The sequence below is a fragment of the Monodon monoceros genome, unplaced genomic scaffold (genome assembly GCF_005190385.1).
Source record: "Monodon monoceros isolate NGI ecotype Baffin Bay Population unplaced genomic scaffold, NGI_Narwhal_1 Super_Scaffold_22, whole genome shotgun sequence".
Taxonomy (NCBI): Eukaryota; Metazoa; Chordata; class Mammalia; order Artiodactyla; family Monodontidae; genus Monodon; species Monodon monoceros.
In genome coordinates, this window is record NW_021703779.1 from 25,131,937 (window position 1) to 25,157,488 (window position 25,552).

At 36.6% G+C, this 25,552-nt stretch overlaps 1 protein-coding gene across 1 annotated transcript in view; it reads left to right on the forward strand.

The window, feature by feature from the left end:
- Positions 1-25,552, forward strand: part of IL1RAPL1 (interleukin 1 receptor accessory protein like 1) — a 1,341,257-nt gene that overhangs the window by 132,192 nt on the left and 1,183,513 nt on the right. The window lies entirely within an intron of this gene.

Genomic DNA, 25,552 nt, shown 5'->3' on the forward strand with positions numbered 1-25,552 from the left:
TAGAGATTTTACCTTCTAAAGAAAGGACCTTAGCTTCAGAAATAGTTTTGGTGCCGTGCTCCATATGTATTTGAAAAGGCAACTTAATATTGTGTTTTTCTGTGGGAGGAAAAGAATCTGAAGCCCTGAAGTGTAATATGTGTTGGGTTGTGAATCATGGCAACCTAGAGGAAGAAAGATTGGATCTAGAATTTCCTTATGTTGCCTCAGATTTTTCATTTTCTAACAAACGCCCTTTTTCATGAGCTGTAACTGAGGATAGTTATGAGTCAAAGGCATTCTGTTCCCAAATTCATACATAATATTTTGCTTAAGAAACACATCAGAGTTGGAGGACAATCCTCACAAAAAAGTAGAAGCAAAGCAGTCAATTGCATCAGATAATAGATTAAAAAGTCCCCTCCTCCCCCTGCCAAAAAAACCCCACGATGTCTATGAGAGTTTCAAGTTCTGACTGATCCCTAGAAATTTGTACCGATTTGAAGATGAACCTTGATTGAGATGTAAAGTTTCAACTTCCAAGAAGCTGAGTAACATACACAGCAGGAAATGCCAATATCATTTTAATAGACATATGTTGTAAAGGTGAATTTCAATGAGCTTTCACAGCTTTCTGAACAGTATTATAACACATTTTAAGTAAGTAGGTCAGTGTTATCATTTATACATAATTTTATTGCTTTAGTGTTATACTTTTATGATTATCTCACAAATGCTTCACTAAAGATATACTGTAGTCTCCCAGTGATTTTATATTCTTTCTTCTTGTTTTACTTGAGAAGTCTTAACTTTCTGTCCCTACTTAACTACTTTAAAATCGGCCTCATTTTTCCAGCTTACACTTTGCATCATTATCTCCCTTTCTTTAGAGACCAGGCCCTTCCTGGGCCATTTGCTTCTTCCTAACATTTCGGCTACTTTTATCTTTCTTCCATATTTGATTATTTCATTGTGAAACTCAAGAACAGAATTACTCTCACATATCTTTGTATCCCCAGCACATGCAGAGAGCTGGGCAGAGTATAGATTGACAACATTTATAAAAAGGGAGAAGGAAAGCAAGAAAGGCAATTATACCTCTTAATCTGAATGAAACTTCAATGCCTCATATCTTTATAATTGTGTATAATAACTTCCTTTTAAAAATCAGATACTCAGACCAAGACACAAACCCATGCACACACTAAACTGTGCAAATATCTATATAGTGACTTTGGGTGGAAGTTTTTGTTTACTCAGAGAAATAACCTTACGTAAGGTAAGACCTTTCCCCCACCCCATGAGCAGTTTTACAAGTAGAAAAATTAGAATTAATATACTGACTGTCAAACCTACTAATAAAAATCAGCAGTACTTTTTGCACACTGGTGCAGCAAGTTGTGAGAAATGATTTGTGGTATGGATGCCTGAGATTTTTGTATTTTCAGGAAAGAAGGGGATATTTTGTAAATGTGCCTCATATTATTCATGGTCCTGCCTGTGATTATTCCCATATACCTGCCAACTGCAAGCTGCGAATAAGCATTCCATCTTATTCAAACTGTTCATGGATCTTTACAAAGTCTTGCTACCTGAGCCTCAGGTTTGAGAATTGAAGGAGGGATGTGGTGAGCGAAGGGCTTTTTTTCAGAGTTGGTAAAGAAACAGCTGGAACTGTACGTATTTCCTGCCTCCCCCTCTTTGGCGATATTCGGGGACTCAGTGATCTTTAAAACACTCTCTCTCAAGAATTTTCAAGTGGTGTTTTCATTATATCTAGAGGCAAAATAATCTAATGCAGCATTTTCCAAAATTAACTCCCTGAAATGTTGGTGTTCACTGACAGTGTTAAAAACTCATATGATAAATAACGGCATTATTTCTTTCAAAATATATTAAAAACTGTGTGTAAGAAAATCACTAAGTAAATTTAAATAGTCCTTACTATTATGCAATACTCTTTCTTTAGAAATAGAATGCCAAGTCAGGAGTGCCAAGGAAGAGAAAGAGAAGTCATTCATTGCTTTAATTTGCTTAATAAATACTTTTTATTTATTATATGCTTGGTACTGTTTTTGGTGCTTGAGATACATCAGTGAAAAGCGTTAAGGCATGACTTTAAATCTGCAGCAATTATAAATGACCTTCTATTTGGTGCTTGCTGGTTTCTCTTATATCTCATAATGTTTTTATGTATTCATCCTTCATAAAAATTTATAAGTAAAATGATTAAATGTGTCTAATTCACTCTATAAAGTTAAAAATAAATTAGGTATTGATCATTTCCTATAGGGCTTATTTCATTGTCTTTTAAAATTCTTTTGCTGTGAAATATGAGTGGGTTTATGTGAACATTGGAGAGTTTTCAATGCATTTGAGTTGAAAAGAGTATCATAAACAGGAGATGGCCAATCCACACATGAAATTTCTTTGTAGGCAAAAGCTTTTTATATAATTTTTTTGGATAAAACTCTTGCCGTGGGAAAGTTATAGCAAGTTCTGAAATAAATGTAAGAGACAAAATTTTCCTGCAACTTAGGCATATTGTATGTTGGCAAATCATGATTTATTGGAATGTTATAAGTATTATGAATGTAGCATCTCCCATTTTTATCAGGCTAAACAAGAAAGAGAATCTTCTCTGGCTGGCTGGTTGTCTTGGAGCAGTTTGTGGTTTAAAGGAAAGAAAAACTAGCTCTTTGCAAACAAGGAGAAAAAAATATACACATATAGTTAGATAAATATACATAAAATTAACTTATCTGAGTCTTATCTGGTCCAGCCAATTGGGCTTTTAGAGTTGTTTTAGGTACTAAATTTCAGGAAGGTTCTTGGACCAAGGATGAGAATCTTTTCCCACTATTGTTTGCAGAAAACAAAACAGTCTTCAAATAGCTGTGTGTGTTTCATAAAAACCAAAATTTCCTTTCCCTTTTTATTTTTTTTGCGTGGGGGGAGATCAGACATAATTTCAAATATGCTTTTTCACAGAGAGGGCTATATGCTCACAGGAATTTGGGAAATGTTGATGTGGTGGCTTTGAACAGAGGCTCTGAATCAGATTTAACAAAGGTACATCTACTTAGTATGAACCCTCATGCCTGATTTTTCTCTTTGGCTCACTATTCTCATATATCACATAAAGATACTAATATTTAATACATAGGGTTCTTAGAAATTAATAAGATAATGAAAATGAAGAGAGCTCAGCTCTGGACCTGCCTCATGGAAAAGCTTCAGTGGAAAATAATTATATGATCATCATCATTATTAGGTATTGTAAGACTTGCAAATAATATGAAGAATATTAGATTGGGCTTTGGTTTCAAGTATGTCTTCTAGTTGGGGAGCTAAGGGCTATACACTTGAAGTAATAGCTGAAAATAAAAATAGTGGTATGGATGAAAATAGATTTTTTTATTTCATGTAAACTTTAGATTTTTCTTTTATAAAAATATTATAAATGGTCCCCCAAATCTAAGTTTCTTCATCAATACTGCCCATTTATACTGTTCATTAAGCAGAAACAGACTCATAGATGCTCTTCAGTAAACTTTGTATTGATTATTAGCTTCTTGAGGGAACAGAAAGGAGAGGCAGTTCAGTTTCGCCAGCTTATTTCTCTTTGAACAGCAGAAAGGTGTTACATCTCGTTGCTGCCAGGTGGAGCAGATTGAAGGTCAGGACAGCTTGCGAGATCTCCTCCCAGCATACATGTGAGAGGGAGGGAGTAATTTTTAGTCTACTTTGCTTGTGAAAATCAAGAGAGAATGTAACATCAGAAGTAATTTTTTTTGTTTCAAGTTTGTTACGTGATTTTGCTCATGGGATTTTTTTTTCCTATTGGGTGAACACATACTACTTGAAAATATGGTGAAAAAGAAATTCTTGAAGAAAAATGCAAATAATAACTCTCAAATAATTCCCAAGTAATTTGTGATCTTCTTTGCCCCTAAACTCTTTAAATATATTCATTTGTAATTAAAAAAATCCCTCCACCTGGAATCATTATCTTTTATTTTCCTTTATTTTCTTTTTTTAAACCTCTCTGCCATGTAAGATGCATATTTATGAAGAGTTGAAAGAAACCCATTTGAATTTTCTTGTCCAACCTACCCAGCTGCTGATGGCTGTCTCCAAGATATAACTAACTTGCTCACATGTGCACATCTTTCTTGTTGAGAATAATTTTCACATACATTTTGAAAGTTTGGAAAATCTTACAAGACCCTGATTTTTATTACCGTCGCAGTCATAGGATCAGAAAATTCCCAGTCCTGCAGTGAAAATGTTAACATGAGGGTAATTAGCAAGATAGAGTAGTGGGATGGATTATTCGAAGAATAAATCATGAGCAAAAGTAAGCTGTGTTGGCGTTATGAAATAGTCTGTATGGTGGTATAGGCCTCTTGAGGGAATACTCTGGCAGTCTCCTTTATGACAGTTTTAAAAGCACATTTAAAAAATTGAGACCATTTATGCATTTTTTGTTAAATTCAGAAAAGCATCGTGTAGTTAGGTGGAAGAAAAAAAGCGAGAGATTCTTTCTGTGTCAGACGATAATTTTCTTTGAGGTCCATGCTTACTTTTAAAAGTTATTTTTATCAGTGAGATGATAGTTAATGCTCATGACTATTATGATTGACTCATTTCTTTTTTTATAAATTGTTGAGAAAACATGGTTAATAATAGTTTCAGATAAGTATTTTGCTTCATCATTAGAAACACTGGGAAGAATTATGAATTTTGTAGAGTGCATTTGAATCAGACTAAACAATTTTAGTGATCATTCTGCTGAGGATAGGACCATGGTATGTGTGATCAATGAGTTTTACTTTCCTCATGTGTAAAATGGGGTCTGAGATGACGCCAAAGTTTTAACAGAGGGTGCATAATTATATTATGCTCAAGAAGTCAGTTGGGGCAAGGGAGAATCGAGGATAATAATTTGGTTCTATTTAATAACATGCATTACTTGATTATTAGTATCACCACACAAAAGTGTTTGTGTCTCATTTGCTTCAGATAGAAACTGTGATGCTTGAAATTCAAACATAAACCTTCCTCTGGGGGTGGTGTTCATTCATTCAACCAGTATTGTTGTAGTGCCTACTATGTGAGGGCATTGTGATGGGTTTAAAACTTTATAAAACTCATTCACAGTAACTAGAACTGTAAACTGAAATTTAAGTAGTATTTTAACAAATTTTACTGCTTAGCAGGTAAGTGATGCTTACCTAGTGCTACCATGCCCAGACAAAGCTCCATGTGCTCTGCAGATATGAACTAAGTCTTGTCATCCTCATAGTGTTCCTGTGATGTAATGCTGTTATTTCCCCCAGTTTACAAATGAGGAAGCTGAGAGAGGAGTAAGTAATTTGCTCCTAAAATTGGTCAGTGACAGGGTGTGATTTGAACCAGGGCTCTACAGCCCACATGCTTAAACACTGTTCCGTACTGCTTCACCTAGATATATTGCAAAAATGGAGGACTCTGATTGCAAATACACCTAGCTCACCTCCTCATGAAAATAGTAGTATCATGACCAGAAGGCTTAATATCCTCAGTTTTATTATCTTATGGATTATTTAGAGGACCAATAATAAGTTTTCTTTTTTCTTTATTTCCCCTAATCCCTTAATAAAGGAAATGATCTTCATTACAATGTATATGAGATTATTATGATAAATTTCCTATTGCATGAGAATTATACTGTTTTGGTAAACGCAGATAACACTGTAGGCTATTGTTGAATATTATTCTATAATGTATAGAAATGTCCACAAATCCAAAGTCCTGTATAACTTTTGTCCTGGCAGTGCCTCTGTTCAGAGAGGGAGGGAGGAAAGTTTATTCTTTGCAGATACCAGCTGCTCACCAACGCACAACTCAACATGCAGTCCAGAGATGTAGGCTCCTCATTTAGGAAATTCAAACTGTGTTTACAATGAAGGCATCTCTAAAAGAACTTTTTTATTCAGAAGAAAGAGCATTCCACCCTTCATGAAAGGGAAACTGTATGACTTTGTTATATTCTAAGGAATTAAGAAGGCGCCTCCTCAAATTTCAAAGCACATGGTAGAACCTTAGCAAATGGTATTCTGTAATATTTGTAGAAAAGTAAATATAAATACAGTATCTCCACATTTATATTTTCCAAAAATATTGTATAGTATGTGTTTATTGGAACCTTCCTATGCTGCACTTCTTTATTTTAAAACCCTTTTTAATTCACACAATGAATAAACCCATTTTATAGATGAATAAGCTGAGATGCAAACAACTTAAGTAGTAAATTCATTCATATCCTCAGGAATCATGCCCCTCCATACTGCATTATGTTGATCTCCTTTTAGAAATTATAGCTATTATAAATATTTGGATATTTGCTTCTCTAAAAATCTTTTTCCCTGAGTAGGCATTGAGGAAGCGTTCATGTCTTCTTTTTAATGTTTTGAATTTTTTTAACCTTAGCACTTTATAGCCCAATCTAGTCACCTTATTAGATATTCTAATTTGCTCATCTCAGATGTTTTGCATGCTACTATAATGACTATAATTATATCATTTCTAAGGTTTAATTTGTGCAAATGTAAAATAACTGACTTTCATTTTGCAGTTAGCCAATAGTTTCTCAGACTGACCAAAATGCTTTGGGGAGTGTATATTTATTAAATATCAGAAACATATTAATTTTATAAATTTAGATTTTACATATATATAAATTCAGATGTGTGTATATGTACGTGTGTGTGTGTATATATATATATATATAAATATATATATAATTTCCATTGGGAATGGTTTGGTTCTATTATGATTATGTAATAGCCAAGGGAGTGCCAGCTGAGTACAAAATTAATAGGTTTTTTAGGTAGGATTCCAGAATTAGTACATGAAGGGAACAGAGTAGATCTGTTTGAAGAGTTCATTAAATTAGGTTATACATGCTCTTATGAAATATAGAGGAGTATAAAAGCATTCAGAGGAAAACATAGAAACAACACAAATTATTGAAGAACCAAAGGGATTGACTTATGATGAATTATTGAAGATAAAGGGATCTTAATAATAATACTATATAAACAAGGAAGTTGTCTAATGCCAAGATGCTGAGGAAATGGCTGAGTTCAAAGAAGTTTTACCCAATGATTAATGAGGATTGGAAACACTTTCATATTCTAGATATAGTTGACCAATTAAAGGTGTTGTAGAAAATTCCCTGAAAATGGGAAGCTAGCTAAGCTCATCTGATTTTTAGAAGATAACTTATTTTTTAGGTTAGAATATAGGAATGAAAATGGTCCCTGCAAAGAGATATTAGGTCCTTGAAATATTCACTCAAAATGAAACTCTCTTGATATTATGTTGAACATTCTTAAAATAATAGATATAGTGAATGTGGTAGGTTTTGTGAGTTATGTTTTTAATTAAATGTGATATGATTTCCCCCTTAGTTGGAGTAACATATAACCAGGGATGAATTATATACAGAATATTTACCAGGTGGTATGGCTTCCAATCAGAATAAACAACTAGATGGCATACCAGATGTGTGTAAGTTCAGTGTACAGCATGGCCAGATAGACCAGAGCAATGAGGGACTCACTTTCTCCCTGTATGTGAAGATCTTGAACTCTCGACTCAGAGGAGATGCACCAAGCTTAAGTTCCTGTGTATAAAAGTACCAAGGACAGGGTTGATAATCAGTGAGTACGTAGCGGCAGGGCTCTTCTGTGGTTAATACTGGTGTCTATTTTAATTAATAGTAGTTGGAACAATTTGAAATTTTGCCTCTGAAGAATTGTTAACCTGGGTCTTCCTGAAGATAAAAAATGATTTTATGAATAATTGAACCCATACTCTGTGATAAGAAATATGTAATATGTGTTCATCTATATAAATGATATGTGATATAGGTTGTGTTCCCCAGAGGGCAGACTCTAAGTAGGAGTTTACTGTATAGAATATTGATTAAAAAGTATCTTTGTGATCAAAACTAGGTTGGAGGGTGGGGAAGGAAGCAACAGTGGTGAGAAGAAGATAACAAGAAAGGCTAAAAGGCCCAAAGACTCCCTTAGCCAAACCCACAGGAAGCACTAGAGCTATAATGACCCTTCAGGGTTATCCCGAGCAGTGCCAAGATGACCAACCTTTGTACGGTGGATTGATCAGTTATTGGATATGGCCCACCCTGTGGAGGCAGCTTTCCGAAGCTGGGGTAAATCCTGAAGGGGCTGACAGCTGAATCTGGTGCTGCTAGCACTCCCAGCTGCTGGGACGCCAAGTCCTTCAGTGAGGGGAGATCTGGGCTGCCCACCACTGTATCCACCACAGAATAGGATAGCTTCTTTCTCTGAGTCTTCCTCAATTAAGGAAATGTGATAAACCTTAATCAGCCCTCGCTTATCTGACCCCTTCATATCCACAGCTTTGTTGAGAATCACATACTTTGATCAATTTATGTCTTACTTGAGTGGAGTGTTGGGAGGGGGGTTACCCGGTAGGACAGAAGAATTACTCTCCTTGGTATGTGACTCCTTTAACAGAATCTCTTGGGGAAGAATTGGGGTTTTGGAAGATTCCTTGACTCCATTTTGTGAATTTTATTTTGCCAGTTTGCCACATCCCCTTCCGAGACTTGGATTATTGTAAACTGTATGTTTACTTGTATGTCCTTCAGGTATTTATTGAGAGCTGATAATGTGATGCACAGTGCGGCATGCACATATGAATGAAATATACAGATCTTCCTCTACTTACGATGGGGTTACATCCCAATAAACCCATTTTATGTTGAAAGTATCATGTTGAAAATGCCTGTAGTTGGGCAAAATAATCTAACACAAAGCCTGTCTTATGGTAAAGTGTTGAATATCTCATGTAATTTTTTTGAATGCTATACTGAAAGTAAAAAAAACAACAACCCAGAATGGTTGTAAGTGTATCAGTTGTTTCCTCTGGTGGTTGTACGGCTGACTGGGAGCTGTAGCTCGATGCCACTGCCCAGCGTTATGAGAGAGTATCTTACTGCATATCACTAGCCTGGGAAAAGATCAAAATTCCAGATTTGAAGTACGGTTTCTACTGAATTCATATTACTTTTGCACCATTGTGAAGTCAAAAAATTATAAGTCTTACCATTTTAAGTGGGGAACTGTCCATAGTCCCCTTCTCTTGAGGAGTTTCCATGCCAGCCAGGGAGATAGACAAAGGGATAATTTTTATATAATAGGTAAGAATAAACAACGTAGAAGAACAGAAGAAGGAATGATTGCAGGGTGAAGTAGTGTGGATGAAAGTAATCAGAAGGTAATAAGAATTTGTTTTTGAGACTAAGATTTTTCTTTTTTGATTTGGCATCAGTTATGTTTACTTTGTTATGGACTGCTATGGATTTGATCTAGGTTCATGTGGCTCCAACAAATGTATGGGTTTTTTAAGATAACTTTATTTATTGGCTGCCTTGGGCTTTCTCTAGTTGCGGCGAGCGGGGGCTACTCTTTGTTGCGGTGTGCGGTCTTCTCATTGCGGTGTCTTCTCTTGTTGTGGAGCACGGGCTCTAGGCACGCAGGCTGCAGTAGTTGTGGCTCGCGGGCTTTAGAGCGCAGGCTCAGTAGTTGTGGCACACGGGCTTAGTTGCTCTGCAGCATGTGGGATCTTCCCAGACCAGGACTCAAACCCGTGTCCCCTGCATTGGCAGGTGGATTCTTAACCACTGTGCCACCAGGGAAGTCCCCAAATGTATATTTGAAAGTTCCCCATTAGTAAGTGCTGCTTTCAAAATCTTGCTGGGAGATACAGAAACTCTCTGACTTTGTTAGTTGCTATCTGATTTTGATGTTGGATATCTGACTGTCTTGTAGAGACCAAGGACTTGCCAGGCCTCATCATTTTGTCTGAGCATAGCACAGTGCCTGGCACCTAGTACAGTTTAATAAATAATTGCTAACTTAATCAGTGAATGAATTATACTAAGTTTATAAGGCATGCATTTTATTGCTGGTACACTTGTCATTTTCTTACTAACTTTATAAAAGAATAATACACATAAACCAACGATGTCCCTATAAACCCTCCCTTCCCTGCTTATCTTTTTTTCCTCCCTCCCTTCCTCCCTTCTTTCTCTCCCTCTTCTCCCTCTCTTTTCTTTATTTCTTTCTTCCTTTTTTAGGCAGTGGAATCATTTCCTCAAAGGAAGTCTTTACAAGAATCACAATAAGTTTCACAGGTAAAGTGGCCGGGGGGGGGGGGTATAATCTTGTTAAAATATGGTTTGGGAGCCTCTAGCTCAGCTCTCTCTCCATTCCAAGAGGTAATTCCAACGTTCAGTAGGTCACAGTTTGAAAACCACTGAAATAAAACATTCAGGTAACTGGAAATCACCACTTTCCAAGTGAAAATGTCAACACTAGCAATGGAATTGTTTGTGGGTAAGTGGGGCTTGCAAGCCATGGCTTGGAATATTTGTTCTTCAGCTGATGTATGGAAGTCTAAATTTGGCACATGCATGGTCATTTTAGGTTGAGAGGATGTTCAAGAGGATGGGCTGTGTGAAAGTTGAACGTATGAAAGTCACGTACTGACTGCAGTAGTAGCACATCTTAGTACTTTATATTTTCAATGATTGTCTTGAGTAAATTTAGTCTAAAAGTTTATGGAATATAATTTTAAAATATTAGATTCTGAAAGGAAAAGGGAAAAGTTAAATTTAAAATAAGGGCCTGTATCTTTGTGAGAATAAAATCTTAGTCATTTTAAAATAGATTTTAAGTATACGTGAGGTAGTATTCTATTTTTAATACAGGTCAAATCCTATGGCAAACTTTTATGCTTAAGTATCATTCTATTTTAGTTAATATTTCTCTTAAAAAACTGCACTACCAGACTTGAAATTGTTTTATGATAGTTTCTTATAGGGGATTTTCCTTATTTGTTTCAATTATGATTTTTTAAAAAAATTCGTTTTATATTTGTTGTGGCATTTGTAAAGGTAGTAAAACACTGCTATTTTGGAAAGCTTATCCATTTGCTGAGGTTTGTGTTGCTGTCTCAGCTATTCCTTCGAGAACTTTAAGATCGTAGTATAATAATGAAAATTTTTATCACTGGAAATTTCCCCGTTTAACTTAATCAGCATGTATGTTGGCCTCAGTAGTTTGAATGACCTGAAGTATCAGTTCTTGAACATAGGTGTCTCTTATACATACAGCATTGCGTACAGTGAGAAAGTGCTCTAAAACCTTTTTTCACTTTTACATTATGATTTCTTTCCCTTTTTATTTATTTTTTATTTATTTTTTCTTTTGCGGTACGCGGGCCTCTCACTGCTGTGGCCTCTCCCGTTGTGGAGCACAGGCTCCGGACGCGCAGGCTCAGCGGCCATGGCTCACGGGCCCAGCCGCTCCGCGGCATGTGGGATCTTCCCGGACCGGGGCACGAACCCGTGTCCCCTGCATCGGCAGGCGGACTCTCAACCACTGCGCCACCAGAGAAGCCCTCTTTCCCTTTTTATTACTGGGTATGTAACTGTCATATGTTCAGAGGAGAAGTGCTTCAGAACAATGACTATTTAAATAGAATTTTGGGCTGTATTTTCTGCAGTGTTGTCTGACATACATTAAATATATTTATTCAGTAACTGTGTCTTTTTGACAAAACTACTGAATAAGTAAAATTGTTACCGAATTAAGTCGTATGGACCCTGCTTGAGCCCTATCCGGGTCGAGGCTCTCTGCCTTGGTGGGGAAGGGTCTTTCTTCTGTTAGGGTTGGAACAGCCAAGTAACGAAACCGAAGCTGAGATCAGTGCAGTGCAAGCTTTATTCAGTGGCCAAAGAATGGAGAAGGGGAACTTAGTTTACAGATCAACTGCTTGCCCATGTAACGAGAGGGACTTGATTTTAAAGAGTAAAGACAAAGGGAGGAGGAGTGAGGCTAATGATGGGGAGGTATATGCATTAGTCTACCACGGACGGGCAGGGCTTTTCAAAGGAGTGGGGTACCACCCTCTTTTTATCCTTTTTTGGTCCTTAATGTCTGGTCATCGCCACTGGTAGATGTTTGTCATTTAATGTGCTAATGTAGTAAAATCAGCGAATAATGAGGCTCAGGGTCTGTTGGAGGTCAGGTTTGTTACCATCTTGGTCCCAGCTAGTTCCACCTGTTTTTTCTTTTGTTTGTTTGTCTCTCCCTATAACTTCCTTTCTTAACACTGTATCTTAAAGATTTATGTTAACTCCTGCTAAAGTTGCGGCTTGGCAGGTTTTGAGCAAAGACCTGGTGCAGCTCTGGCAACAAAATAAACAAAGAAAAAAACTAATGATATTTTCCAACTTCTCGGATAATGAATTAAACGTGTTGAACTGTGTTGTGTGATTCTTATGTTAAGGCAATGTTAAGTCATGTCATAGTTTTCATTCTTTTACATCCATGCAATAACCTGAGTAAGATCCTAAGATTTATTTATAGGTGTCAGTTCAGAAAGATTTCCTTTTTTGTGAAGTCCCAGGCCTGAGGTTTTAATGTATATATAGATTTTTAAACCATGTTCATTCACTGCCTACAACCGATGGCTTTAATGAATGCCTAGCAACTTACTTAAACCAAACAAATAATTAGTCTCAATTACAGAAGTGTAAATTTGACTCTAATTAATGAATGTGCCAGGCTTTAGACATTGGTTTAAGTGTAATTGATCTTAGGGCCACAGAGATCAATTTAAGGGTTGGTGAAATGACAGCAAGGAGGAAGTGACTCAGATAATAAGAATGCTCACCACTAGAAAGATTAATTGGTGTATTAGTGATAAACTAGTAGGTGACTGATATAATAATGATATTCCCATATTAAGGGGGTCTCAAAATAGGATCACGAACTTCAGAGCTTTTAATTGTATACAATTACTCTGTCAAACATACTCCTTTAAAAGAATATTTGTCACATTCATTTGTCCTCCATTTAATTTTAGGTTTTTTTCTTTTTCATAATTAAAAAAAGAAAAACACCCTAGAGGAGGCATACAACTATTTTACTTTATGCTTGGAAGTATTCTTCCTTAACTGTGTTGGTAGGCCTGGGTGTGGAAAATCAAGTGACTGCATTAAAAAGACAATGACTGATTGCCTTGATAGCATTTTTCCATGTCCTTTGCTGTCAGTTAAGTCTGCTTTTGTTGCTATGATAACTTCTTCCCACTTTGACGGTAAAATCTGGACGGAAAAATAAAGGAGAAAGGCGGTTCTATTATGCCATTACATTTCTTCTCCTTTGAAGAGCTTCTGGTACTCTGAATGATGGGTTAAAAAGCTAGATGATGTGGTGAAGCCAGAAAAGCCACACTGATGGCACGTTCAGTTCACATCGGTGTGTGAAGGGTCACTGGCTGAGGGAGAGGCACGCAAAGTCCTGGATGAAGAGTGAGGTGGCTGCTAAGTGAGGAGTTGTGGAGATGAGAATACGAGAATACTACGGAGTCTCTGTCCTTTTTGCAAATATTCTGTGCCTGTGTTCTTTTCTCCCTTTCTCCCCCCTACCTCCTAACCCCAGACAACTCTCCTAATAAAAAGATTTTTCAAGAGAGATGTCAAAGAAAATAGAATTTTTCAAGAAAGACGTCAAAGGAAATTGTTGAATGAGGCACAGGGGCAGCGTGAGACCGGAGTGGAGGAAGGTGATAAAGGCGCTATTTAGAAGTTAAGCCCGGAAAACTGGGGCAAGAATCAAAGCAACGCTACAGGCAGGGATGAGGTAACCAGGGCCCCGAAGATAATCATAAGGAGTTGGGAGTCTGAGGCAGGAAAAAAGGCCGGTTAAGAGGTTTAAGGCAGAGGATGACCTACTTAGAAACAGATCTTTTCAACAGCCAGACTTTGGACTGGAGGGTAAGTAGCTCAGGAGGCCCCAGAGTAGGTTACATTTGTCTTAGTGGAAGTTGTACTGAGTAAACAAGAAATTGTAATTATACTGAATTATGAAGAGAGCATTCAATTACGTAGTCATGTGCAGGAACATTTCCTTTTTAAATGCTTTTTTAAAAGTTTTATTTTTAGGAGAGTTTTTCTTCATATATCAAATTTTAATTTGCATTGTGTTGTGTAGTACAACCTCATTTAGACTACCTTGTTGGAAGCACATTCTAAATCCACGAACATTCTGAAAGAGGCAGAATTTTGCTTCTTGTAAATATATAAAGAGGCTCAGGTTAACCATTTATACTGTGTGAACTCCTTTGCAGTATTTCTTAGAGGATTTTTAATAGATAATATATATATCAAAGGAGTTTTATAAACACCTGTTTTAATAATTCAGGCACTGAGAATAATTTGATATCCTAAGTAGTTTAAGTATCTTTTCTGATACCTCGTTTGTATTAATTATTTGGGTGGTATAGTTTTTTTTTTTTTTTTTTGGCTGCATTGGGTCTTCATTGCTGCGCACAGGCTTTCTCTAGTTGCGGCGGCCAGGGGCTACTCTTCATTGTGGTGCGCGGGCTTCTCATTGTGGTGGCTTCTCTTGTTGTGGAGCCTGGGCTCTACGCACGTGGGCTTCAGTAGTTGTGGCACGCGGGCTCAGTAGTTGTGGCTCGTGGGCCCTAGAGCGCAGGCTCAGTAGTTGGGGCACACGGGCTTACTTGCTCCGCGGCATGTGGGATCTTCCTGGACCAGGGCTCGAACCCGTGTCCCCTGCATTGGCAAGTGGATACTTTACCACTGTGCCACCAGGGAAGTCCCTGGGTGGTATAGTTTTAAGCATACAAATTCTGGAGCCAAATTAGTTGGGTTGAATCCTGGCTCTGCCATTTTCTACCTGTTTGAGTATACAGGACCTCTGCATGTCTGTCTCACTTCCCTCACCTGTAAAATGGGCTAATAGTAGTGCCTATTTCATAGAGTGGTTGTAACAATTTATTATACACGCACACATACATTTCCACACATACACATATACATACATATACACACATACATGTATATGCTTAGGACAATAAAAGAAACAGAGAAACTGCTTATGAAATACTTATTAGCCTTCCTAACAATAATTTTTGTATCCTAGCAATACTTCTAATAATAGTAATAATAATACTAATAACCCAATTCTAATCTTAATAATAATCTTAATATTTCTGCATGCCATCCCTCAGCTCCTCCTGCTTTCTTTTCTTTCCTTTGCAGTAACACAGGAGTTGTCTATACTTGCTCTCCTCCCACTTCTCTTAGACCCAATCCAACCCGGTTTGTAGAACTACCACTCCAACTAAACTGTTCTTACCAAGGATTCCAATGACCTCCACATGGCTAAATCCAATCCAGTTCTCAGTCCTTAATTTACCTTGACCTTCCTGCAACAGATGATCCACCACCTCTCTAATATAATGTCTTCCCTTGTCTTCCAGAAACCACCATCTCCTGGTTTCCTTCCAGATTCATTGGTTGCTCCTCTTCAGTTGTCTTTGCTGATTTTGTCTCTTCTTGTAGAACTCTTAATGATGGAGGAAGCCAGGCTTATTCCTTGGTCATCTTCTCAGCTCACCTCCTTGGTCACTTCATACAGTACTATGATTTTAAATACTGTATTATTGCTGACACCTGGCTAATTGCTAGCTCTGTTCCCAGCTTCTCCCCCAAATTCCAGATTTGTTCATCTAATTCCTTACTTAGTATTCTCACTTGGATGACTAATAGACACTCGAAATTTAGAACACCCGTAAGATGTACAGCTGATATTCCCCTCAAAGCTGGTTCTACCCACACCCTTCCAGTTATTCGGAACAAGTACTTTAGAGTCAGTCTTCATTTCTCATTCCGTATTGCTCCACGTCATACAGTTCACATTCTGTTGGCTTGACCTTCACAGTAGATCCAGATGGTGACTGCTTCTTACTACATATACCGGTAGCACACCAGTCTATATCATGGTCATTTCTGGATTGCTGTCGCGATACTTGATCTGCTTCTTCCCTTCTTCGGATATATTCTCAACACAGAAGCCAAATGTCAATAAAATTCTCAGTCCTCTCCTTGAAATCCTGCAGTGTGTCCCCAAATTACTTAGAGGAAAAGCCAAAGTCTTTATAATGGCTTAACATGGCCTTATATGAACTGGCCCCCATTGTTTTTCTGATGTCATCTCCTACCACTTTCCCCATCATTCATGCTATTCTAAATGCAGTGCCTCCTTACTGTTCCTAAAACGTGCTAGGCACACTCCCACCTTAAGGCTTTGCACTTACTGTTCCCTCTGCTTAAAACAATTTTCCCATATATAATCCTATAATTCCTTTACCTCCTTCAGGTCTCTGCCCAAGTATCATCTTTTTTATGTGTCTCACCCTCTAGTTTTAAACTGTAACCCTACAACCCTTCACTGCCACCTCTGGTGTTTCTCATTTCCCTTAGTCTGCTTTAGAGTTTAGTATATCTTCCATTATCATATGCAATTTACGTATTTATTATGCCTGTTACTTTTGATCTGTCTTCTCCCACTAGAAAGTAAGCTCCATTAGGGCAGGGAACATTTTTCATTTACTGGTTAGATCAGTAACTGTCATGTAGTTGGCACACAATAAGTACCTACTGGATGAATGAGTGAATGAATGAGTATTCAGTTGGCTTTTCCTCTCCCATGCAAATATTATGTTGAAGTGGGTTTTCCATGAATGTAGACACTATGTAAGATACATACGTGCCATAGACAAGGAACATCATCTGTTACTTTGATTTACTAATTTAATAAGCTTAGCTCAAGGTGAAAATGACTGACCGTAACATCTGGTGTTATTTTCTTCATCTGTAGTGTCTTCTCATCTCATTAAATATTGCATCACCATCAAGCTCTGCACCACCTGCGAAGTTTTCCTTCTCCAATCATTCTTGCCCACAGTGATTTCTAGTTCCTCAGTTGGTGTAGCCCTTGTTTTTTCTACTATACAATTTAGCCGTCACTTTTATATTTTATGTTAAGTCTCATTGTTTCATATGAATAATTTCTATTTCCTGAACTAGCTTGCTAAATCTTGAAGGGCAGAAAGCACGTATTATGCTTTCTGGCAAAGCAATGTAGGTGTTCATGTTCCAATCTATTTGTCAGTATTTTTACTTATACATAATTTTTCAGGAGGATTCCTCAGAGTCTTTGGGAGGAAATTGCTTTAAGAGACAAAACAAACTGAACTAAACCATCTCACAAATAAAATACAATACATAAATAGGAAACTATCTCAAAAAGAAATTTTGTGGAATTATTGATTTAAAGGATTTTCTCTTTCATGTCTCCTTCCTTATGGTAAGCAGTATGGAATATCAAGTATTTTTTCTTGGATTTAATAAATATTAGTTATCGGTTATCCATAGAATAATATGTCCTTTTATGTTTTTTAAAATATTTAAGATATTATATGACAGAAAACATTCATGTATTTGCTGAGTCAAATGATCAAACTGGGAAGAAGTGATGGCCAATTAGAATGTGTATGAACCTTGTTCATTAAAATGGTGGCTTATAGTGAAGATTCATGAAAAGGTTTGCTTGCCTTGTGACACTCTTCTACCTATCTGTTAATTTACACAGTCCACTTCCTACAATTGCATAGAACAAATGCACAGTAAACATTAAAACAGCCTAGTTTATGTCCCAAACTTAAGGCCAAAAAAGTCTTTACTAATGGCGAACCTTTAACTTTCTCCATTGTGCTTAATGACCATCACTATCAAGCCAGCCTGTGTAATTATTGAGTATCTCAGGAGCACAAACCATCCTCTGGAGAAGATACAGGCAAAACAGTCTTGCTGTATCAACACACGTTGAGGTCAGGTTATATTTTTTTTCATAAATTACACAGAAAATTAAAATTTTTTTTCCAATATTTTTTTCCTTCGGGAGTGAGCTTTATATGGGTATTACTTTGTGACATGTATTCACCAGAGGATTTTCTTAATTCTTTTATGGAATATCATGGATTCATCCATCCCATTGACTTTTTTGAGTACTATAAAAAATGAGTTTTATGAAGCACATAACAAGAGATCTGTGTGTTTAGACAATCTGAGGAGATATGGAGGAGTTGCTTGAGCCCTCAGTGCTTCTGATGGCCTTTAATTTCTCTAAATATTAAGAGAGCAAAAAAAATTAAAGAGCAAATAATGCAGAAATGCAATTGCTTATATACAGGAAGGGTTATATCCCAGGATTTTTTAACTTTAGCATTTTGTTTTAGTATAGAGATGCTCAAGTAAAGTATGTTATTTCTTTTTTAGTGTTTCTTTTTTGGTTCTTAAAGAAACAACAAAAATGTAGTATTGAAACTTGGATGTACAGTTCCTTCATTATAACACCGGAAACTAACACAACATTGTAAATCAACTATACTTCAATAAAAGAAAAATCTTAAAAAATAAAACCCAATTCCTTCATTATAAAACAATTAATTTAAAAATGTATCGAATGCCTCCTGTGTGTCAGGCATTCTGCTAGTCACTGGTATTACAAGTTGAATGAGGTAGACTATGTCCCAGTCTTCATATAGTTCATATTCAAGTAGAAGTATCAGACACTTTTTTTTAAAAAGCCCAAATACAAAGGAAAGAAGGAAGGAAAGAGGAAGAGAGGGAAAGAAGAAAAAAGAAAAGAAAAAATAAAGAAATCTATTCAGATAGTTGCAAAAGCAGAAGTAAACAAAGTGCTGTGAATAGCATTTACAGGCAGAAAATTCTTTTACATTATTTGTTTTTGAATATCTATCTGTTCTAATATCCAAACTTTAAAAAAATTTTTAGAACAACATCAAAAACTAGAGTATGGGATCCAGAATATCTAAGACATAAGAATTTGGCCCCCCAAAACTCAGTTTTAGAAATGTAGTTCATGTTAACATTATATTACTTATTTGACAAATGTTTTATTAAGTACCTTATTATGGGCCAGGCATTCTTTTTGGAGATATACCAGAGAACAAAAAAAGTCTCTGACCTCATGGATTTTACCTGAATAAGAAGTAATAGATTAGTGGGTGATAAGTGATTGGCTAGAAAAAACCAGTGAGTGATAAGGAGTATCTGGGTAGGATTGTTGCAGTTTTCTGGAGTGACTAAAGAAGATCTCTGGGAAGAAGTAATATTTTGTGCCTTCAAGTAATTATCTAAACATGCTTCACAAACCTTGAAGTATATACAAATATTTTAGGTGGGTAAACAGACTCTAGTAAAACAGTTTGCCAAGAGATTTCTTATCTCTTACCTTATTTTGTTGAATATCATAAAGTAAAATGAGGATGTGTAACTTGTGATATAAAACAGAACACAGTCAAATCCAATCTCACTTGATACCTTCACCTCAACTTAGCAAATAAGTTCTTTCTTTTTCACCCTGCTTTGTAAGTGTTCTGCATCCTTACTTATCAGCACAAAGAAAGAAATTTTGCAACACAGTTCTTGAATGAATAAAGAATTTTGGTGCAGGTGGCTGTTTCATAATTTCTTTTTAGTTAAAGCTGATTCTGTTCTTTGTGAGAGACTCATAGTTCTGAATTCCTCTTTCTCCTTCTTAAATAGGGGGTTTATGTTCTTTGTTTCCAAAATGGAGGTATTCTTGAGATTACCTGATCAGAATATTAGGAATGAAATTAAATTGGTATATGTGAACAATTGGTTGGGTAATAGGAAGGCGAATTTCAGTTGTCTACAGAGACTGGTGGAACATCTCACTGGGACATGATCTGAAAGTAAGATTTTGCAAAATGGAAAACTATGCTTGTGAGAAGAAGGTAGCCAACAACTAGTCGAAGATGGTTAAATAATATTTATTGGAGCAAACAAAATAACAGTAAAGGGCACTAAGATCCATAATTGACTTCTCAAAGCTAATACTGGACAAGATGGCAGCCAAAGATAGGCCCAAGAATAATGCAGTTTAGTGCAAGCTCTGGGCCCATGAGGAGACAGTAGATCCCTAGTTCAACAGAGTCAATGGATTTTTAAGTACTTATGCTGGCACTGCATTTGATATGAAGAATGGAAAGATAAAAAATATATTTTCCTGATTTCATTTTCTATAGTCTTCATTGGGAGACATTTAGATTTCCGTTCTCAAATTTTATTTTGAAGCAGTCCAGTTCGATGGACTCCATTATATACTGGAAAACGCAATAGATGTTTTAGATTTAATTGGTGGAGTCAGTCTGAGACTTCTTTGGACAAAAAGTGTAAGAGAAATATTGTAATTCTTTGCCAAGAAGTGTAGAGTACATATTAACAAAAAAACTGTTACCACAAGGAGGAGTAGGTTAATAATATGTGTTCAGCAGACACTTAAGGAGATTGGATGTATCCAGATAAATAATTTCACTTCTCCAGTTATAGAATCATTGGATTCTATAACACCACATGGTAAACAGCAGCACAATTTGTTAAGTAGTAGAGGCAACTTGAAGAGTGGGAAGACCATAACTCATGTCAGAAAACCTGGATTGTATTATTTCTTCAGTCATTACTTAATATTTAGAAGCCTTAATTTCTTTTCCTATAAAATGGATACAGTAATCTCTTTACCTAAGGGCTTTGGTATAAATCAAAGTAGTGATATATGTTACAGAACATGGTAATCTGTGAAGTACTCTTCCTGAGAAGAAAGTAATTATTAATGGAGAACTGTAACTGTTTGTGTGTGATTTCTTCCTTATCCTTGATGGACCTTTGAAAATAGTACTGAATTTTTCTTCCCTTTTCAGCCTAAAGAATCAAACCATTAATCGCAAATAAACCCTAAAGGTCATCTATTTTCACAACCAGCATTTATGATTCTGTATGCCCAATTTAGTTGTCTTCCCATTGTACCATGGTACTCATCACTATTACCCTAGTTTAAGTGCTTATCACTTCATATTTTAAACTCTTAAAATGGTATCTTTATCCCCTCCATTTCTATTGGTTCTCCCTTTTCAAAATTACTCAGCACACAGTCTTTAAAATAATTTTTTTAAAAATATAAATTTTGCAATATTGTGGAAAACATTTGTGTGTGTGATACTCAGACAGACATTAGCATAAAGCTAAACCCTATTTCTTACCTAGTTGTTAAGACCTAGAGCAAGTGATTTAGTTGTTGAGCTTTTGTTTACTTTTCTGTGAATAATGGAATCTGTCTAATAGGATTGAGGTGAGAACAAATAAGTCTATGATTTGCACAGTGCCTCGGTTAAAGAAATGTTCCAGTTGCACATCTACCACCTACTCCTGCCTTATTTTATAATTTTCAGTGGCACATTGTTAATGGGATAATGTACAAACACACTCCTTTGTGATTCCAGATGCTCCAAAATTTTTAGAGTCTTTTCTATCACTGATTCTTTTCTTGCTCATATATTTTACTTCATCTTATTTATTTACTTTCCTGAAATCCCTACACCTACTGACTCGCTCTCATGGTCTCCCACAATATCTTGCTCTATAATGATATTAATCGTATCAATTCTTCCAGTCTCTACATTTCCTAATATTTTTAAATAAACTCGACTACTTTCAACTGAAACTACTTTTAAGTATCAGCCGTTTATTAACCACTTATTAGATGCTTGTTTTCCTCCCTCCCTCCCTCCCTCCCTTCCTTCCTATCTTTTCACCTTTCTTTTCTTTCTTTCTTTCTTCTCTTCCAAAGTGCATATCTTATCTCTATATCTATATTGTAAGTTCCTGAAGGATGAAATGCATTTACATCTTCCCATACACCTATGACAGACAGACAGGGGTGAATCGATAGTAGTTAATTTTCTCTAAGCTATTGGTTTAAAAAAGTAGATAACATATGTTCAACATTCCAGACCCTAATTAAGAACTTATATTAACTCTTTTAATCTGTATGACAATACTGTAAGATGTAGAAACTGAGGCTCAGACACATAGGTAACTTACCCAAGGTCACACAGATAGTAAATTGTGTAAGTTGGATATGAACCCAAGCACATTCACATCAGAGCCTATGCAGTTAACCTCTAAGCTACCCTGATGCTTATGCAGCTTGGGGAAAGGATCCTTATGATACTGGGTACTGTTTTTAAAAGATGATTCCATATATTTCTGTGCTCAAAATGGTGATAATTATTACTAATATAAATTCATTTAACAAGGATTCATAGGCACTCTTCTAGACACTGAGGAAGAAATGATGAACACAACAGAAAAGATTCTTAATTTTGTGGAACTAGTGGGGGAGACATATACAATGAACAAATAAGTGAATGAGAAAATATTAGGTACTGATAAGTTCTGTAAAGAAAATAAATCATGGTACTGGATTGGATTGACTTGAGTTTATACTTTGGTTTGAGTGGTTGGGAAGGGCCTCTTTGGGTAAGTGACTTCTCAGCCTAGCTGAGACCATTGTGTTGGTTAGTTGGTTTAAGCAAAAGGAGGCTTATTAAAGTCAATTAGATGGCTCACAGCCTTGCAAGGAGTGCCAGAAAATTAAGCCTCAGGGCTTCACAATAAGGATCAGAGCTCCAAGAACCACATTCCCAGGAAAAAACCCCAAGCACATCAAGAAACCACTTAGCACTGATGCTCGGGGTTCCCAGATAACTTCAGCTTTCTGAGATAACTTGAACTGCAGGGATTGTTAGAATGGTTGTGGAACTTCCCTTGTGGTCCAGTGGTTAAGACTCCGCGCTCCCAGTGCACTGGGCCCGGGTTCGATCCCTGGTCAGGGAACTAGATCCCGCATGCAACAACTAAGAGCCCGCATGCCGCAACTAAAGATCCCACGTGCCGCAACTAAGACCCGGCAGAGCCAGATAGTTAGATAGATAGATAGACAGACAGTTGTGATGAAGATGGGAAAAGGAGGTTGGGTTCAGGATATGTTTTGTATGTCAGGTCTAAAACAGAGTTTCCCAACTGGTGGCAACAAACAGGTTAATGGGGCACCATGGTACTGATCATCTCAGTCTTAAGGGTGGCTGGGTGGAACCTGGGGAAGCCTAAATTCCCAGGCTGGTTACCTCCAGCTTTGAGCAGCCTTCTTAGTTTACTTCAGTGTTAGAAAAGTTGGGGACTACCGATCCATAGCATTGCCTGAAATGTATGGGGGTACAAAAGAATCATGGAGTCCTAGGTTTTTAGCTTGAGTTACTTATTGTCTCATGGTGCTACTTACTAATATGGAAAGAGGCAGGGGAAAAGCACGTAGAAGTGGGGGAAGATTTTTTTTAGACGTGAAGTTTAAAAAACGTAATAGTCTCTCTCTCTTTTTTAAAATAATGCATCTTTACTTGAATGCTTTCTCTCAAATTGAATTTTAGTCCTTTTTTTTTTTTTGGCCATGCCATGTGGCTTGCAGGATCTTAGTTCCCCAACCAGGGATTGAACCTGGGCCACAGCAGTGAAAGCGCTGAGTCCTAACCACTAGGCAACCAGGGAACTCCCTGTAGTCTCATATGTAGATGTTAAGAATGTAGTTGGCTATATGAGATTGGAGTTCAGGGGAGCTGTTTATTTTGGAAATCTAAATTTGGGAGTCATCAGCATAAAGATACTGCTTAGAGCCATGGGACTAATTAAATTACCCTGGGAGAAAAGGTAGACAACAAAGATTTTAAGCTGAGCCTTTGGAGACTCTACTTTTGAAGTAGCGGACTAATAATGAGGTACAAAATTCTTGACGTGACTATCTCAGCAATAAACCGGAAAACATACTGCTTACACAAAACCAGTGTATTTCTACATCTGTAATTAAAAGAAAAACTACAGTTAGGAATAATCTACTAAATTTTAAAGTGGACTGAACAAGCTGGGGGTGAAAACTTCAATACCAGGATAAAATTTTTAAAAATCCTCTTTTAAAAAAATGAGGCCTAAGAGAAGATGTGATCAAAGCTTATAAAATAAAAAGTTGTATGAATAGGGTCAACACATTCTTATTTACTAAAGTCAGAATACTAGAACTAAGAGACACTCCCTGAGTCTTGAATGAATTACATTGAGGACAAAATGTAGGGAAGTTCTGTTCTAACCAGTGGGTAGTAAACTTATGAAACTCTTTAAAAGGGGTAAGTTTCTACAAGTAGTTGAATAGTTTGAAAAGGTACAGTTTGTGGACAGTAGATATACAGCAGGTTGTTTAAAGAAATGGGGTATTTTGATGAGTGGTATATCTCTAATCATTTAATTTCGATATCCTATTTCATATCTAGCTTTTCTAAAAAATCGTTGCAAGCCAGGATTAGAACAGGAGGGATGTAGTCTGACAAGAGTATGACTTTTTTTCTGTTATGCAAAAATTTTACAAGTGAATGTTCTCAGTAGTTTCCTTAAAACAATTATTATACCTGATGAAGACCTACGATACCCATGTGTGAAGAGTGATGCTTATACATGTTTTAGCAAGCAATTTAATAGAACATATTTATTCACAGTGAAGGATGATCTTAATATGATGAGGTCAAAGTACTTTGTAATATTAAATCTCAGTACTTTCTTGCAAAGTTCTTATTATAGTTGAATTGTCTAATTTTGTTATTCCAATTTCCCCCAATTACTGGCTTAATTTTATTCACTTTGCTGTTTAATTTATTTATGATGCCATTCTTTCCTTTATTTATAATGCCTTTTTCTGAATGAACAATTGTGTTTTCTTTATTCTCTTTTTCATTTCTTTACTGGCTGGAGAGTTATATGTTAATTTTTTTAATGAACTCTTTTTTTTTTTTTTTTTTTTTTTTTTTTTGGCGGTATGCGGGCCTCTCACTGTTGTGGCCTCTCCTGTTGCGGAGCACAGGCTCCGGACATGCAGGCTCAGCGGCCATGGCTCACGGGCCCAGCCGCTCTGCGGCATGTGGGATTTTCCCGGACCGGGGCCCGAATCCGTGTCCCCTGCATTGGCAGGCGGACTCTCAACCACTGTGCCACCAGGGAAGCCCCCTAATGAACTCTTACCTTTAAATTTATACTCTTCATAATTGATGAATTCATTAGTCTCCTCTAAACAGTACAAGAACACTAGATTGCTTAAATTCTGATTTCCCTCCTCCTGTATTCCATATTATTGTTTCCTGGTATTTTGGTCCTATACGTTGTTACCACTCCCATTAGTCGTCATTACTTTTTTTATGGTAATAAAATATTTATTTTACTATTTTCTTCTTATGGTTTCTGATCCTTCCTTTTGGATTGAATTTCCTCCTTCCTGAAGTACACATTAGTAATTACCTTTGTAATTTGTCTATTTCATTCTTTTCCTTGAATAATAGTTTAGTTGGGCATTGTATTCTGTGTATAGTATTCTTTGTGTAATTGTCTTTTGCAGGTAATCCGTCTTTTCCCTTTGCTCCTCTTAAGATTTTGTCTTTTATTTTCTGTATTTCCATAACTATGTGTTCTGAATATTTAAATACTGGAGCTTGGCATGGAACTTCAACTGAGGACTCCTGTCTTTCTACAACTCTGGAACTTCGTCTACCATTATCATTTAAATATTCTTTCCCATGTTCTCTCTAGTCTCTCCTTCTGTGACTCCATTGTATGTATGTTGGATATCCTCCTTTTACATTACCATGTCTTTTAACTTGTGTTTATATGTTCCTTCTCTTA